This window comes from Aulonocara stuartgranti (assembly GCF_965226115.1).
Source record: "Aulonocara stuartgranti genome assembly, chromosome: 6".
Lineage (NCBI taxonomy): Eukaryota > Metazoa > Chordata > Actinopteri > Cichliformes > Cichlidae > Aulonocara > Aulonocara stuartgranti.
Window position 1 is genome coordinate 9,604,660 of NC_138944.1, and position 15,218 is coordinate 9,619,877.

The 15,218-nt window shown below is 37.8% G+C and overlaps 1 long non-coding RNA gene across 1 annotated transcript; it reads right to left on the bottom strand.

The window, feature by feature from the left end:
- Positions 1-312: 312 nt before the first annotated feature.
- LOC309708091 lies at positions 313-11,692 on the bottom strand. Its single transcript, XR_014277168.1, has 3 exons — positions 11,553-11,692; positions 8,209-8,338; positions 313-467 (listed from the first exon to the last, which is right to left on the bottom strand). It is a non-coding gene; the product is annotated as an uncharacterized lncRNA (long non-coding RNA).
- Positions 11,693-15,218: the final 3,526 nt, after the last annotated feature.

Here is a 15,218-nt window from a genome sequence, read left to right on the forward strand (position 1 = left end):
ATTAACTGAAGAAACATGCAGATCAGCTTAGTTCACTTGTATATTTAGGTAGGACACTGACTTTCAAACCACCATTAAAAAAAATAAAGACCTACCAGTTAGAGTTGACACATCATGGCAGGCTCGTTGTCCCAGCTCACTTAAGTACCCCTGTGAGGCAATGTGAAGAGGCTGAGGGTCCACGTCCAGGGACCCCTTAGCCTCCCCCTGCCCCTCATTGAGGGAGAAGGCTGACTGGGTGTCCAGATGGGCCTGTGGGGGCCAGAAGGGAGGAGAAAGAGAAGAACGAGGAGAAGAAGTGAGGGGGGTTGAGACAGGGTGGGACAGCTTGGCTGGGGCTGGGGGGTTCAGGGTGAAGGTCAACTCGGAGCCAGGTGTCCCACTTGGAGACTGAGGCCGCCCGGTTGCTCAGGGGGAAAACACAGGCATCCAGGGCATTGGGCTCTGACTGAGACTGAAGGTAATGACTAGAGAGAGGACAAAGAGGAAGAGAGAGGAGGAAACAAAAGAGAATAGAAACATTAGAAGGTTTCAGAAACCATCTGCAGTTATCTCCATGACAAAAAAAAAACAGTTGCAGCTAATGTTGTACACATTAGAACATGCACATATGTATGGTTTATATATATATATATATACACACTTGATATAATTAGAATTATATCAAGTATGTTAAAATGGGTTTTAACAGGGCACATATTTTCTCTACACTTGTTTTTACTGCAGTCCAAACTTCTTAAAGTATATTGTTTAAAAAGAAGAAAACACAATAAACATTTACAAAATACAATATGATTCCCTTAAAAGTAAATACTCCCCAGAAAGTGAGCTGCCATGGTGGAGGTTTGTGCTCTCGGAGTGCTTCTTGTTATTTTAAGTAATGCAAAACAACAAGAACTTGTCACATACTACATTATCTCACCTTATCCGTCCTGTCTGAGTCACTCTAGCTGCTGTGGGAAAATTTCCACAAAAACATTTTTAACTGTGTGTTCATAGATATTGGAAATATTCTCACAGAGCTCAAATAGCTTATATTTAGCGCTGCATTATTTTTGAAATAATGCCTCTCTTACTAATTGAAGTCACAGATAAAGGCTTCCTAGTTTACCCAGGGGGCAACAAAAGGACATTTGATACCTCGGCCAAGTTATTGCAGTCAATAAAACATGTTGGCCAGAGGGCAAAGGCTTAGTGCCAATTAAAGCAACAGCTACTAGTTCAGCTTGGGCAATATGCACATGACACAAGTCAAGACTACAGTTCCACCATCACGAATTAACCCCCCGCCACCAGTATCCCTATCACCACCCCCCAGATTTCTCTTTATCCACATTGGTGTCTGTTCTCCACTGCACAGCCCATCCAATCAGGTGAGTGCTTTGGTTTGTGGCCAACATGCTCAAATTAGTCCTCTCTCACACTACAGTCACAGACTTCAGCTTTCATATTGACCTAACCTGACCTGACCCACAATTTCTGACAATAAATCTATGAGAGGTTTGAGGAGAAAGTACAGGTTCTAACTAAGACTTCTTCTTAAAGCAATAAAATAAAACTGACCATGGATAGAATAGGTATGAACTAAATGAATTATTCTATACACACAAAAAGCTAAAAGAGAAGAACAGTGACAGCCAAGCTTCTCATGTTAATGCGATGTCAGTTACAATTTAGCAGTTACACCACTGGTTAGTTACCCCTGAAGGCAAACAAAACCCCTGTCACACTGAGGGGTGACACTGGAGGCACGGTTATTAGTTATCTCTCTTTCCTTTGTATTTCTGTCCTTTTAGTGTGCTACGCATAATGCCAGTCAGCTGATTAATCAGCTAGGACACGATTCGAGCAGAACATAATGAAACTGCAGAGATTATTGCACCAGCGTCTAAAACAAGAGAAAAAAACTACACAAAACAGACTTAAAATGCCATCAGAGATTTTTGAAAATGTACCCACAACTAGGATAGGGGCAGAATATAATCTCACAAAACAATGATAATTATGGTGTTTTGTGCTATTGGCTTGAACTGAAATAGTGTGATACAAGCAGATAATCACGCTTTTGACCTTGGAGCCTAGACTGAGATGAACTCAGCAGAGGTAAAGGGTGTTTGAAAAGCTCTACATTGGTACTCTGTGCAAACAATGCCCTTCCAGGAGGGTTTGTACGTGAGCTGAGGCACACAGAGAGAAAGATAGAGCTAGGAGGGGGAGGGAGAGAGGACGCCTGGACTCGAGGCTTTTGAAGGAAGGGTGCATTTGACACAGAGGGACTTAGGAGAAAGGGTAAAAAAAGACAATGAGTGTCAACACTTTCTTTCACCAGCAGATTCAATAAGGTAGACTCTGCACACTAGCTGAAAACCTCTTTTCTCTTGATCCCTTCTGCACTGCTCCTAACAGAACTGGCCTAAAACTCAGTAAAAACAAAAGTGCAAGTTATTTGCACCATTTAACACAAAGTAGCAGTCTTCCTTTTTTGCTGGTTTTAATGTTTCAGATAAAGCATTTTTTTCATTTGACATTTCTTCCAAACTGTCAAACTTTCAAAGTAAAAGCTATGTAGCAAAGGAACTGTGAATAGCCTTGACCCAAAAAAAACTGTAATCAACCAGTTTCAAAGGAAACAGGCAGTTTTAATGATAATGAGGGGTTTTTCTACACTTTTATTTTTATATAGTAAAAGAGAAAAACAGGGAGGGTGTGAAAGCAAAGTGAAAGGATTTTGTAAGCATTTAACAAATCAATAGCAAACATATCCCAGTAAGCCAGGATCTTACCTAAAGAGCATGACAATGTTTCATGTTCGATAAAACATAGAAAAAAAAAAAAAAAAATATATATATATATATATATATATATATATATATATATATATATAACTTTAATATCCAATCACCTTACTCACCAATTCAGAGCAAGACATTTTTAGTAAAATTGTGCGAAATGTGACTTAAGAACTTATCTTCTTTAACATATATATATAAATTCGGAATAATATTTTAAGAATAATAGTTATAAATATACATTCTTGTACATTTTAATATTTTGTATTGTTTTGTGCAAAATAAAATAACTCTTCCTAATTTGACTGAACTCTATAAATAAAACAATGTGAGGCATTCTGTGGGGAAATTGTTTTCTCAGTAATCAAAGATTTGAGCTGATTAGGGAATAAAGCTACACGTCACTTTGTTTGTAAGAGGATTTTATCTTTGCCAAAGAAACAAACAGAAGTGTGCAAATACTTTGGCAAGTTCGCGTGTGACCAGGGAAAGATGTAAAGTACAGTTCATACAGGGACACACAACAGCAGGGATCAGTCTGACTGCACTTAAACATCCTTTCCTTTCACAAAGAATGGTCCAGTAAAATAAAATGAAGCACCTTTCGTTAGCATTTAGATCAGGTGTCCTCAAAGCACTTTAGGGAGGCCACACTGAAAAAATACACACACACCAAACACTGTTAGTGTTTTTTACGTGTTTGCTCAGAGCTACCTTGGTATATGTTTGCTGGTTTAGAGCTGTTTTAACCAGCAGTCTCCCCTATTACTTACACAGATATTCATATTGAAGAGAGATGCTCCTTCTTTTTTGATCTATGCTGCTATATTACAGCTCAAGAGCCGTACAAAGTGTTACCAACAGCTGCCTCAGGGTAAACTTTAAGATCTCTGGATTTGGCAAATTTGGCTTCTTATCATGAGTATTATTTTATGTACCATTTCATGAAGTTAGAAACCTCACTGAGCAAAATTTAATAAGTAAATATTAAAGGACAAAACTGGTTCTCAAATAATGGAGTTAGCTTTGGATCTCACAAGGACACAAATAACCTTTCAGAGTTTTTTTTTTTTCGAAGGATTGTTGCCATTTTAAAAGGGAAAAGATGCTATTTAATACAGGTTTTCTCCGTTCACTGCACTTTGTAAGAACAGATAAACATGGAACAAATATGGTTTAGAGCAAAGGAGGAAAACAAAAACAGTGTTGTCACTCAAACAAGATACACAAGTAGCTGTTTGCTTGCAAAGCTTTCAGGGCAATCTGGTGTCCAAGGACAACAGAGTTAATAAAAGCTATTTAAGAGAAACTGGGAGATTCTAGAAGCTTTAAATAAAAATAATGAAAACATGTGTCATAAGAGGATGAGTCAAGAGGCAGTGTATTATAAAAAATGTTTTTTATGTTTTACTTCCTATACTGTGACCTTGTGATATTATAAAGCTAGCATCACAACTCTAATCACGTTTTTAAGTTGTACGTTATTTAAAAGCTTCATCGATTTTCATGAATCATTCTGACATCAATGATCTGTTAAAAAGTCAAGATTCAAACGTCAGGTTTGATGAAATATTTGAACTTTATCAGCTGGGAGGATAAGATGACCTAACAGTTCGTCTACAGCACAGATAAGTGGACGTGCATCAGTCCATGCGCTAAGGGCACCATTAAGACAACAAACAATACTTACAACCCGTTCAGTCACACACACACACACATATGCATGCACACATATCACAAGACTTTTATAGTCCAATCCAACGGCAATATATTCTTTGACGAGAAGTGCGTGCACATCCGTGTTACCAGCATATGCAGTAATCTGCTGCTAAGGTTACAGTATCTGTGATGCTCACCTAAACTGAAAGTCATGGTTTAATTTAATATTTTGCTTGTGACATGGCAGGTAAAATATAAGACTGCATATAAACAGAAGACAAAAAGTGAAAAGTCCCTGACAATAAAACACCAGAGCTACTATAGTCTGAGCTGCAAAGTTTAAAAGGTAATGAAGAATTTTTATATTTTAACAGTGAAAACAAATAATGACAATGACAATATTTCTCACATAATCACACACAAACTATTTTTTCCTAATATGAAATTAATGTGTCAGTCTGATAACTCTAATTCCATAAATATCACGTAATCATAATCATTACTGGACATGTCAGCTGTTTTGAAGCACCGAGCTTCACCATAGCAATGAATTAGGAGGGCAAACTGTTTGGTTAACCATTAGCAACCAATACCTAGCATGTTCCCATAAAAGGACACGTTTATTAGTCATAAAGGAGACGCAGATAATGCTGTGAAATGGGAGTTTCAAGTTCACACAAACACGGTCAGGTAGACTTGTGTCATCGGATCATTTGACCAACACAAATACAGTGCGAAATTACATCTATGGTACTATTAATAACACATCTATATAAAATTACCGCCTACAAATCTGCACAATGTAAATACAAAGCCTACATAATGACAAAAGACAGGTAGCGATGCAAATACATAACAAATATTGAAGTGCACCAGATTTGAAAGTAGGGTAGGCAGAGTATCAGGTTCAAGTGAAATATAGACCTCACTATTCAGAGTCATGTGAAAAACTGCACCTATACACCCTCACGGCTTCTATAGGAATTTTGAGGGTAAATCAGATGCACTTCTTTAATTGATCATCAGCAAGTGTGACCCCCTTTATAAAAAAGGAAGTTTTTGCAAGTTACTTGCCTATATCATTCAGGTGTTTGCTAACATCTCCATAAGGAAGACGTCCACAAGGAGTGGATGTCCCAGCAAATTCTCTCCAAGGTCAGACTGCACAATGCTCAAATAAACTGAAATTGAAAAATCTATAGCTCTATCTCTGATTCTATTGGACTCAGTTATCAAATGTTAAAGTTCATGACAGTACAATTAGAAAAACTCAACAAGCGACTCAACAAGTCGTAATGATTACCAGAGGAACGATTCTTCTCTATTAAATGAGCATAGGAGAACAGTTACCATTTGCAAAGTTGCATCTGAACAAACTACAACAGTTCTGGAACAAGGTCCTTTGGACAATGAGACAAAAGGAAATGTTTGGCTAAAATGAACAGCGCCACATTTGTCGAAAAAAAAACAGCATATTAGCACAAGCACCTCATACCAGCTGTGAAGCATGTACATGAACTCCTCTGTATACCAAAGTATACTGGAGTCAAATACGATACCATTTGTCCAACACCTGCAGCTTGACTGAAACTGGGCCTTGCAACAGGAAACTGAGCCAAAACTTAGCAGCAATTCTACAACAAAATTATTAAAAAGGAAAAAGAAATCAAGGTGTTGCAAATGTCCCGACCTCAACCCAACTGAAATTCTGTGGCGGCACCCTAAGAGAGCTGCGCATAAGGAAATGCCCAAAAACCTCAATGAACCGAATCAATGTTGTAAAGAAAAGTGTGTCAAAAATCCTCTTCAACACTGTGAGAAACAAAAGAAAATGTATTGTTCCATCAAGTTATTGCTGTTAAAGATGGCTCTACAAGCAACTGAATCATGGGGTGGACTTATTTTTCACAGGACTCTATGAGGTCCTCTCTTTTTCATCGACTGTATGTCAGGATTGTATGTTGGTTTGATGTTGCATGTCATAACTTGTTTGTTTGTTTGTGGTGGGGTTTTTGTAAACCCGTGCCAGTGTTTGCATTTCTCTGTGTCTGAACACTTCAGTGCTTGAAATGCTTAAAATGGGCGGCTAAAGAATCTAAGATAATTTTTTTAATGGTTATTACTTAATCATAATGAATTGGATGAAATGATCTTACTGACCTAAAACTTCTAAAAATTGCAGTGACTCCGGCCTGCTTTTTCATTTCCTTTTCTGCTTTTTATTGCGATCAAAGCCTTTGTAAGATTCCATGTGTACTTTTCCACAAATTGAACAATTAACCGACTTTATAGAAAATACCAGCATCGGCCTAAAAAGTTTCTTGGTCTGCATTGCCAACTGAAAAATCGCAGAATTCAAGAAGCAGTCCCAATGACAAAAAGTGAAGGAAAGAGAGACAGCAACTTAATATCTTTAAATAATAACAACTGAATATATAAAAACTTTATGTAAAAAAAAAAAAAAAAATCATGCTGGTTTTAAGGTTACATTTCCACATCAGCTAAGAGCTAGACGGTTTGTTATAAATAAACATGGTGATGAAATAGAAATCCCATCAGAAGAGGCACACAGGGAACAATAGGGGATTTTACTGTGAATGTCACCTTGACAACTGGGAGAGTTATATCTAGACAGTCAATGTGAAAGAAAGTGGTCGCAAAAACCTAAATACCAAACATTCACTCCTGAAGGGAAATCTGCTCTGTTCACTCAATATGTGGTCCATTAAAACTACAAGGATCTGCTGTTTGGAGATGCTGAAAAATGTTTTGCTCTTCAAGTTAGTCCCCACAACGATACTTAAGATCAGGAATTACAACTATTCTGCATAAAAAAAGTAAGTAGGAAAGTAAGCGATTCAAGACAGAAACGCTACTGGAAGAGCAAAAAGCAAGGCCAGAATAATTAATACAGACTGTAAAGTCTCATCAGGACTATCCAAAGTCCTAAGTCAGGCAGTAAAGCAGGATTACAACAATCCTAATTTTTTGAAAGATGTCATGATGCAAGTTGATTAGTCATACATTGAAGAAGGACCTTTGTAACTGAGAACCAATCCAATGTGCGATACATTCGGTGAGCTGCATTGCAAACATTGTATCAGAACCCATTGTATTAGAAACCAAGCAGCCAACAGGTCTCTGCACAACTTTTTGGGCTATTTTCGGAAAAAATGTGGTGCATTTGATAGCATGTTTTATTCTTAATCTATAATCCCTTCTCTGATCATTTAAACAAGCAAGAGACTATTGCAATATGCAATCATGGGTAATGATAGAGGCCAACTTTTTCAGTCATAAACACTGAATGGATGTTACACCTTAATACCCATCACACAAATTTATTTTTTAAATAATGGAAGTCTCACTTACATTCATCACATCTGACAGGACTTGAAACTACTGTGTGACATCTAATTTTTAGGGCTGTTTCAGAAGAACAAAGACACAAGCCTAAAGCGAAGTTTTAAGAACTGCTGTGACTGATTGGCAAAGATAAAATAATCAAGAGACTTGAATAGCTTGTGGCAGTTAATCGTGTCCTGCTTCAAGCACAAAGCAACATTATTATACAAACAAAACATCCTTTCATTGACTTCAATCATGCTGACAAGTACCAGGAGTGGATGAAAATAAACAGATCATGTCTTTGCTGCTTACATTAATCAGCCCACTAAATACAACAGGACAGCTTGCTAGAATGCTAATAACAGCAGACAAGCTCATGAGTACTCAATATAAAACCATGAAAAATACTCACCGGGGTGCTGCTGTAGCAGTTTTCTTAGCATTTGATTTTTTGTGTGCAGTGGGTAAAGGTTCCTTTATTGTTTCCTGATCAAATGACTTGCTTTCTCATGCTACTGCTGGTTTACCGGCCGGCTTCTGTCCTGTCAGTAAAAAAGAAAGCAACAGTGAGGCAGGGTGGAGGTGGGGCTGCAGGAGCAATGAGAGGGGGGAGGAGGAGGGACGTCCAGGCAAAAGCGGTGCTGGTTTACTATGCTGTGCGCCTGAGCCACAAAGGGCAGATAAAGGCAACTTACAAGAAGGAAAGGACACAAGTCTGTCAGTTACCACATGTTTCGGTTATCGTGATAAGGCGTGACAGAACTTCCCTTTTCCTCATGTACACAATGATTTGCATCATTCAAATACCACAGAGATCCAGGCTTTAGCCTTAACTGTATTATCCCAATTAGATTTAATCGTATAGCTGGAGAAACAATGACAAGTTTCCTAACACAGCAGGTAACGGATTTATAGCTAGTGATCAGTCATTGATTATTCACTATCTTATAATTAATCTATGGACATAGATTTAATCTTACAGTTTGAAAATAATTACTAGTAAAAGGTTAATTGTAGCAAATGTTTACATATAGCTCATCAGCAGTGGTGTGTGTACAGAACCTAATGTAACGTGCAGCTCACCGGATAACACAGGCCTCCACTTGTTTTTTAAATGAGGCTTAACTTAATCATGTGAACAAAACACAGTGTATCAGTTCAGACAGAACATCAGAAAAAGAACGCTTTTTATTAAAGTCCATGCCTCCAAAAAACACTTCTAACCGGTTTTGGTCATTTTTTTCTCCACTTAGTCTAAAATAGCAGCAAGACTGCCACAGTCATGATATCATAGAAAATGAATAAATATTCAATGAGATCACATAAAATGTCCTTCAAAAAGCATGGAGGAAGAAATTCCTTCGCTGTGCTGAATACATTTTTAAAGGAGCAACGTCTACATTAAACATTCTTGTTTACTGACTGAAGGAAAGAAAACACTGTAAAATGAGAACTTTAGGTAGCATTTAAGATAATAAAAATTGAAATCTAACACCATGTAGAAGTTTCTAAGAAAAAAAATATCTCAAAAGAAATAAAAGGAAAAAAACACCCTAGTCTCACAAATTTGGGACTAGAAGCATGAATAAAGTCAAACTTAATAATAAATAATAATGGATTGCATTTTATATAGCGCTTTTCAGGACCCCTCAAAGCGCTTTACAATACCACTATTCATTCACTCTCACATTCACAGACTGGTGAAGGAAAGCTACAGTTGTAGCCACAGCTGCCCTGGGGTAGACTGACAGAGGCGAGGCTGCCATATCGCGGTAGGTGAAGTGTCTTGCCCAAGGACACAACGACCGAGACTGTCCGAGCCGGGGCTCGAACCGGCAACCTTCCGATTACAAGACGAACACCCAACTCTTGAGCCACGATCGCCCATAACTTATAAGTATTGATTAAAAGTGAAATGAGTGGCCCAAAAACAGCAGTTTTTCTACTGTCATATCAGTATGAGATGGACTACTTGATTATTGATCAGTTATTGATCAGTATTATCCATTTTCATTTTATAAAGAGAAACAAAAGTCCTTAAATGTTATAAACCCAATGCTGCACGCTTACTCAGACAAACTTTTTAGTTACAACTTTGGATTTTAGCAATTACGACAACAGGATAATGAGGATAAAACTATTTTGGATTCACTGTGAAACTCCAGTGGAACCCAAAAAGGTTTGTGGATTGATTGTTAGTGGTTGTCTGCAGCTTTTGGAAGGTCTCTCATTTCTGTTCAGGAACTCCAACTAGTCTGAGCCTAAATCCCCACAAGACACCTCTGTTCCCCCACCACCGTCGCCTAACTTTTAAAAACTTTTTAAGTTATTGTTCATTTAGATTATATTCTGAATTTACAACAAACAGTTCTGTAAATCCATTAATTTTTTTAACGAAAGGAATTTTAGTCCTAAAAATAAAAATCATTGTTATAACTGCGAAATTTTGAGAAATGTTGCCATATTTGAGCAGCCTTAGTTTAAAAACTGTATTATTGATAATGCCACCCTAAAGTGAAACTCAATCAAATACACACAGGCAAACAGATTCAACTTACCAGACAAAATCTGTGAAGTTTACTGGCTTATTTATTTTAAGTAAGGAAAGAACAAAGCATCATTTTTCCTACCTCTGGTAAACGCTAAATATATTACCTTGTACCTTGAGGAGGTCAAGCTGGTGTTTGTATACCTGCGTGATTACTTATATAGCCTGAGGTGTCCACAGCTCCACTAGACTATTATAAAACCAAGTCCAATTTATCTGAACAACCACGAGAAAAAACAACTTAAGAAAGAGCCTAATCTTTGTAAAAATGCATAATGTAATCAATTCATTCCAATTAATAAACAAGAAACATGTGAAATAGCTCCCAAACAGTAATTTTAGCATTTCAAATATATATCTTTGTTAAAGTTTTTCAATAATAGGTGAACAGTAAAACACGGGTTAATTATTCTTTCCCCTTGGTTGTGTTACATATTCCTGAGCTACAACAAGCTTAGATTTAACAGTGTTTACTATTCTGCCTTTGTGTTGCCACTGCTTTACATCTCGGGCAGCACACAGTGAATGCAGGGCATTTTGTACACAAAGGTGTCATTCATATCCCACCGGTTTGTGTGTGTACACAGGGTGCACCTTCTGTGAGTCACTGCTGCCTGACTCTGTAGTAATGTTATCATGTGCAAGCCTACAGGAGCCATTGTTAACTTCAAGACTACATCCTGTAAGAAGGGGAGACTGAAGGACTGCTGAGCCCACAGGTGCTATATCACAGGAAGTGATAAGGGAAAAAATGGCTATTGTACTGAAAGGAGCAAAACCCCCATTTTATATAGTAAGAAAACTACTAATTATCCTAATGTCTTAATGGGCTAACAGTTGACCAGTAATCCTGTCACCTATAGTCATTATTATGGATAACATAAATATCAGAACCCCAGAGAAGTCAAGCATGTCAGTAGTTTATTTATTTATTACTCTCAGTTTTATTTAGGTTTGACCAAAGTGTCACTAAACTCATATTTTAAGTTATTCAGATTATTAAAAGATTAAAAACATGACACCATGAACACCGCAGCATCAACACATCCACCCACAGAGGAGTCGCCCACCCTCCCGCAGCGTTACGGAAATATCCTTTCGCCACCTTTGGACAGTGCAGAAACAAACACCGAGGCGACATGTGAGCGACAAAAGTGTGTGCGAAATGTCAGCGAGATGGTGAAGAAAAAGAAAAAAGTTAAACTTACGTGTTTATTTCATGTGTATCTGTTCAAGGTCGTGGTCGGCGCTGAAGTTTCCCTCAGCAAACTTGAGGCTCAGCTGAACGGCTGGTCGTTCCCTTTGGTCAGCTTGAGAGTGAGGCATCGTGGGACATGTAGTTTTTCCAATGACGCGCTATATTCCCAATTTAAAAAAAACTTAGAAATTTTACAAGCTGCTGATCAATTCATTGATTTGTTTTGGGGTCTGTATGTCTATTTGCATGTCTGTCCGTTTGTGTGATTATCTGCAAAATTACACCAGGCTAAATTTCATGAAATTTGGAGAAGTGCAAGGTCGGCAAAAGAAGAACACATTTGGAGTGAACCCAGATCAGTTTCCTTGAAATTGCAAAAACAGTCTGTGGGGTAGAAATGGGCGGATCAATCCAAATATCTTAGTATCCATACTAACACTTGTATCAGTATTAGATCAATACTTGCACAAAAGGATCAATACTTTGTTTCCACCCTCTAAGTTCAGTATTTAACTCCTTATAATCTGTTAAATAAATGCTTTTATTTTGGAATTGAAAAAAATATATAAAAATAAAAATATATGGTATCAAATCAGTATAAAAATTTGGACAGAGAAGTGTTAAAAAACAAGAAAAAATAATAACTCAATCACATCCTACAGTAAAAATAAAAGACTATAGTATTTCGTTGACCATTCAACCCCAGAGAAACATCCAAACACTTTCATTTCCCCTGGTGTCATCTGTTGCATCTTTTAAATGACAGGATAGCATGTGCAAATTGATTCTGTTGAAGCAACTCGTCACATGAAAAGTATTTCAAGCCAGAGAAATCACATCACACCCTGTGGATATTTTTAGGCATCCTATCTGACGCTGTCTGAGCTTCCACAGGGTGTGACAGACAGGTAACAAACTTTCACTGTTGAATTAGATTACAAAAAGCTGTGAATGCAACGAGATGCTCCTCTAATAGGTAAATACATTTTAGCATTTATTTGACACTTGGAATAAACACATTTCAGATTTTTTTGATTTGCATGTCTCCTGCGTAACCACCTCTATTAGCGACAGCAACCTCTCTCTGTCTGATACCTGTCGTGTTGTTATTATGGAAGGGATGTCTGTAGCAGCTATATGTTATTTTAAGCTGCCTCTGTTATTTTATCTACGTCTTGCCAAGCTATAAAGGACTCCAACATGTGAGCAAATGCCGACCTATTTTAACCCTGAAAGCAAACACGGAGTGGATGTGATCACATGACCGATGCCGATTGTCTGAGTCTCTGTCTACCTCTAGTGGTGACACACTGAATCTGCCAAAAGATTTAAATTGTCTGTTTAATTCAGTGTTCAGTTACTTATGAGTTAACTTTTGTTTGAGGTGAAACAGCTCCCAATTTTAGACGGATTTATAACTTAGCTGGAAGATTCTGTCAGATTTGCGATACCAGCTAAGTTTCTGAATGGAGTTATTTTGTTTAAGACAAAATAGACAAGTGATCACAGTTCCATCATGACAAGTGAGTAAGCATTTGTCATTAGGCTTCATAAAAGGGGAGTACGTGAGCCAGCGTTGAGTGTGAGTTATTTTGTAAAATGATATTTTTAAAAGTCAACCTCATAGGAAGTTTTTCTGACTACATTTGTTACATTAACTTTTACAGTTTTCTAACACTAAAATTGTATTTTATACTCAAAGTACTAGGACATCTCTTACAGTACTCTTCTGTGCCTTTGCTCCATAACTTTTCCAAGTGGACAGCCACCACTCGAGTGTGCGTCTTCCATTTGTTAGAGATGATTAATAATTTACCACAGTCTCCATCAGTGCCGTCAGTTTGTGGTCTGCGCCAGGCCACTTCCTCTCCCGAGGACAATAGGCCCATTTCCTGTGGGCTGTGAAACAGGCGAGTATTGTAAAGCAGAGACATCATATCACTGTGTTTTGCCCTTGAAATGAAAGACAGACTTGGCTGTGTAGCCTGATTCATGACATGTTTGGTAGGAGGTTACTGGGTAAGTCTGGGGCCAAGACGACAGACATAACTGCAGACGATTCTTTGACCTGTGTGTACGCAATGTTAAAAAAGGAAACATATTTAGTGGGCTGTGTCTGGCATTATGTGGGGCATTTTATATCACCTGTGTCACATTACAAAAGCAGACACGTGAGCTTACTGAGTGTAACCGCACAGCCTCTTTAATGTTTCTACAGGAAAGCGTTACAAAAGAAAAGGCATCAAAAGCTGAAAGTTGGATCAGTGCTAAAACAAAAGTGTTTTGACAGACACAGCATGAGCTGCAGTCCCACATGGATCCCACTCTTTTAATTCCTGGCTAATTTTCAAAATAAAGAGCCTGCTGTGTTCTAGACAAAGGCACCATTCATGTCACTGCAGCCCCTGTGTCCAACATCCAGGGACATCTTAGAAAGCCAAAGTTAAAGGCTTGCAAAATAAAAGTTAAAGTCATACTTGTGACAGTAAAATCCAGAATCAGACAGCAAGTTGAAGTCACTGTTCCATTCAGTGAGCAATCTCATACTCATCAAGCCCCCCGAGCAGCTCGTGAAAAGCCAAGAGTGTCAATTGGGCCTGAAGCTATTTTTAAAGAGTGGACTGTCGGCCCTCACATTCACTCCGACAAATATAATGGCCTATATAATCAGCAGTGGCCTGATCTCCCTCTGCTGCTGTCTCTTTCTTTGTTGGAGGCACAGATGATAACTGTCACTGTGGTCACATAAGGGAGAGCCATGACAATACAGCCCGAGGCAGGACTGAGAACTCAGCCTGACCTCTATGAGTCCATCCAGTCTGAGTGTTTCATATCGACAGTTAGAGGAGCGTCTGCTCATAGCCAGTGTGCTGCATTGTTTTTAATATGTATTCACCAGAAATCTCATTTTCCCATTATTTACATTTATATATACTAGCACATGATCATCCTACAGGATTGTTGGCTTGTTTGCGCTTCTGGCCGTGAAATTAAAGCAATACAGTGCTTCTATTAGGCTTGGACATGCATAAATGCAATAAACAAATAAATAAACACATTAAAAATGGTTACATTTAGCCAAATACTCTGTGGTTGCTGGGCAACACATCACAATAACCCACCCACAATATCTCTTATAGATAAGAGCCTTAAATACGACCTAAGATATGTCAAGTTTGGCTGCTCAGTTCCTGATTGTGTAGGAGGACATGCACAGCACAACAAACAAATACAGAGACAGACAGTCAGGCAGAGATTTCAAGATAACCTGGACAAAAAAATATATATATATATACTTTAAACCTTAGTAGCCCAGAGGACTGGAAAGTTTTTGCCTGATTAGACAATTGGTATGACAGTAAACAGGGAAACAGGCATTGAGAGCTGTATTTGATTATCAGTGGAGTTGATTCCTTGAGGTTAAATGTCTAAATGAATTAAGTCGTTTAAATTCTTAATTTTTGCTAAAACATTTTGGACGCTTGTCTTGAAAAAATAAATATTTTTATGTCTGCTCCACACCAATTAATGATGTCTTTATTTATGTCACTCACTATTTCCTTTTGTAAATTTTTGAGTATATGGAGCTCAGAACATTATTATTTTTCCCACTTTGTTTTATTTTCATATACCTCTTCAAATTTTTATTATTAATGCATACTATCTATACTGTAGA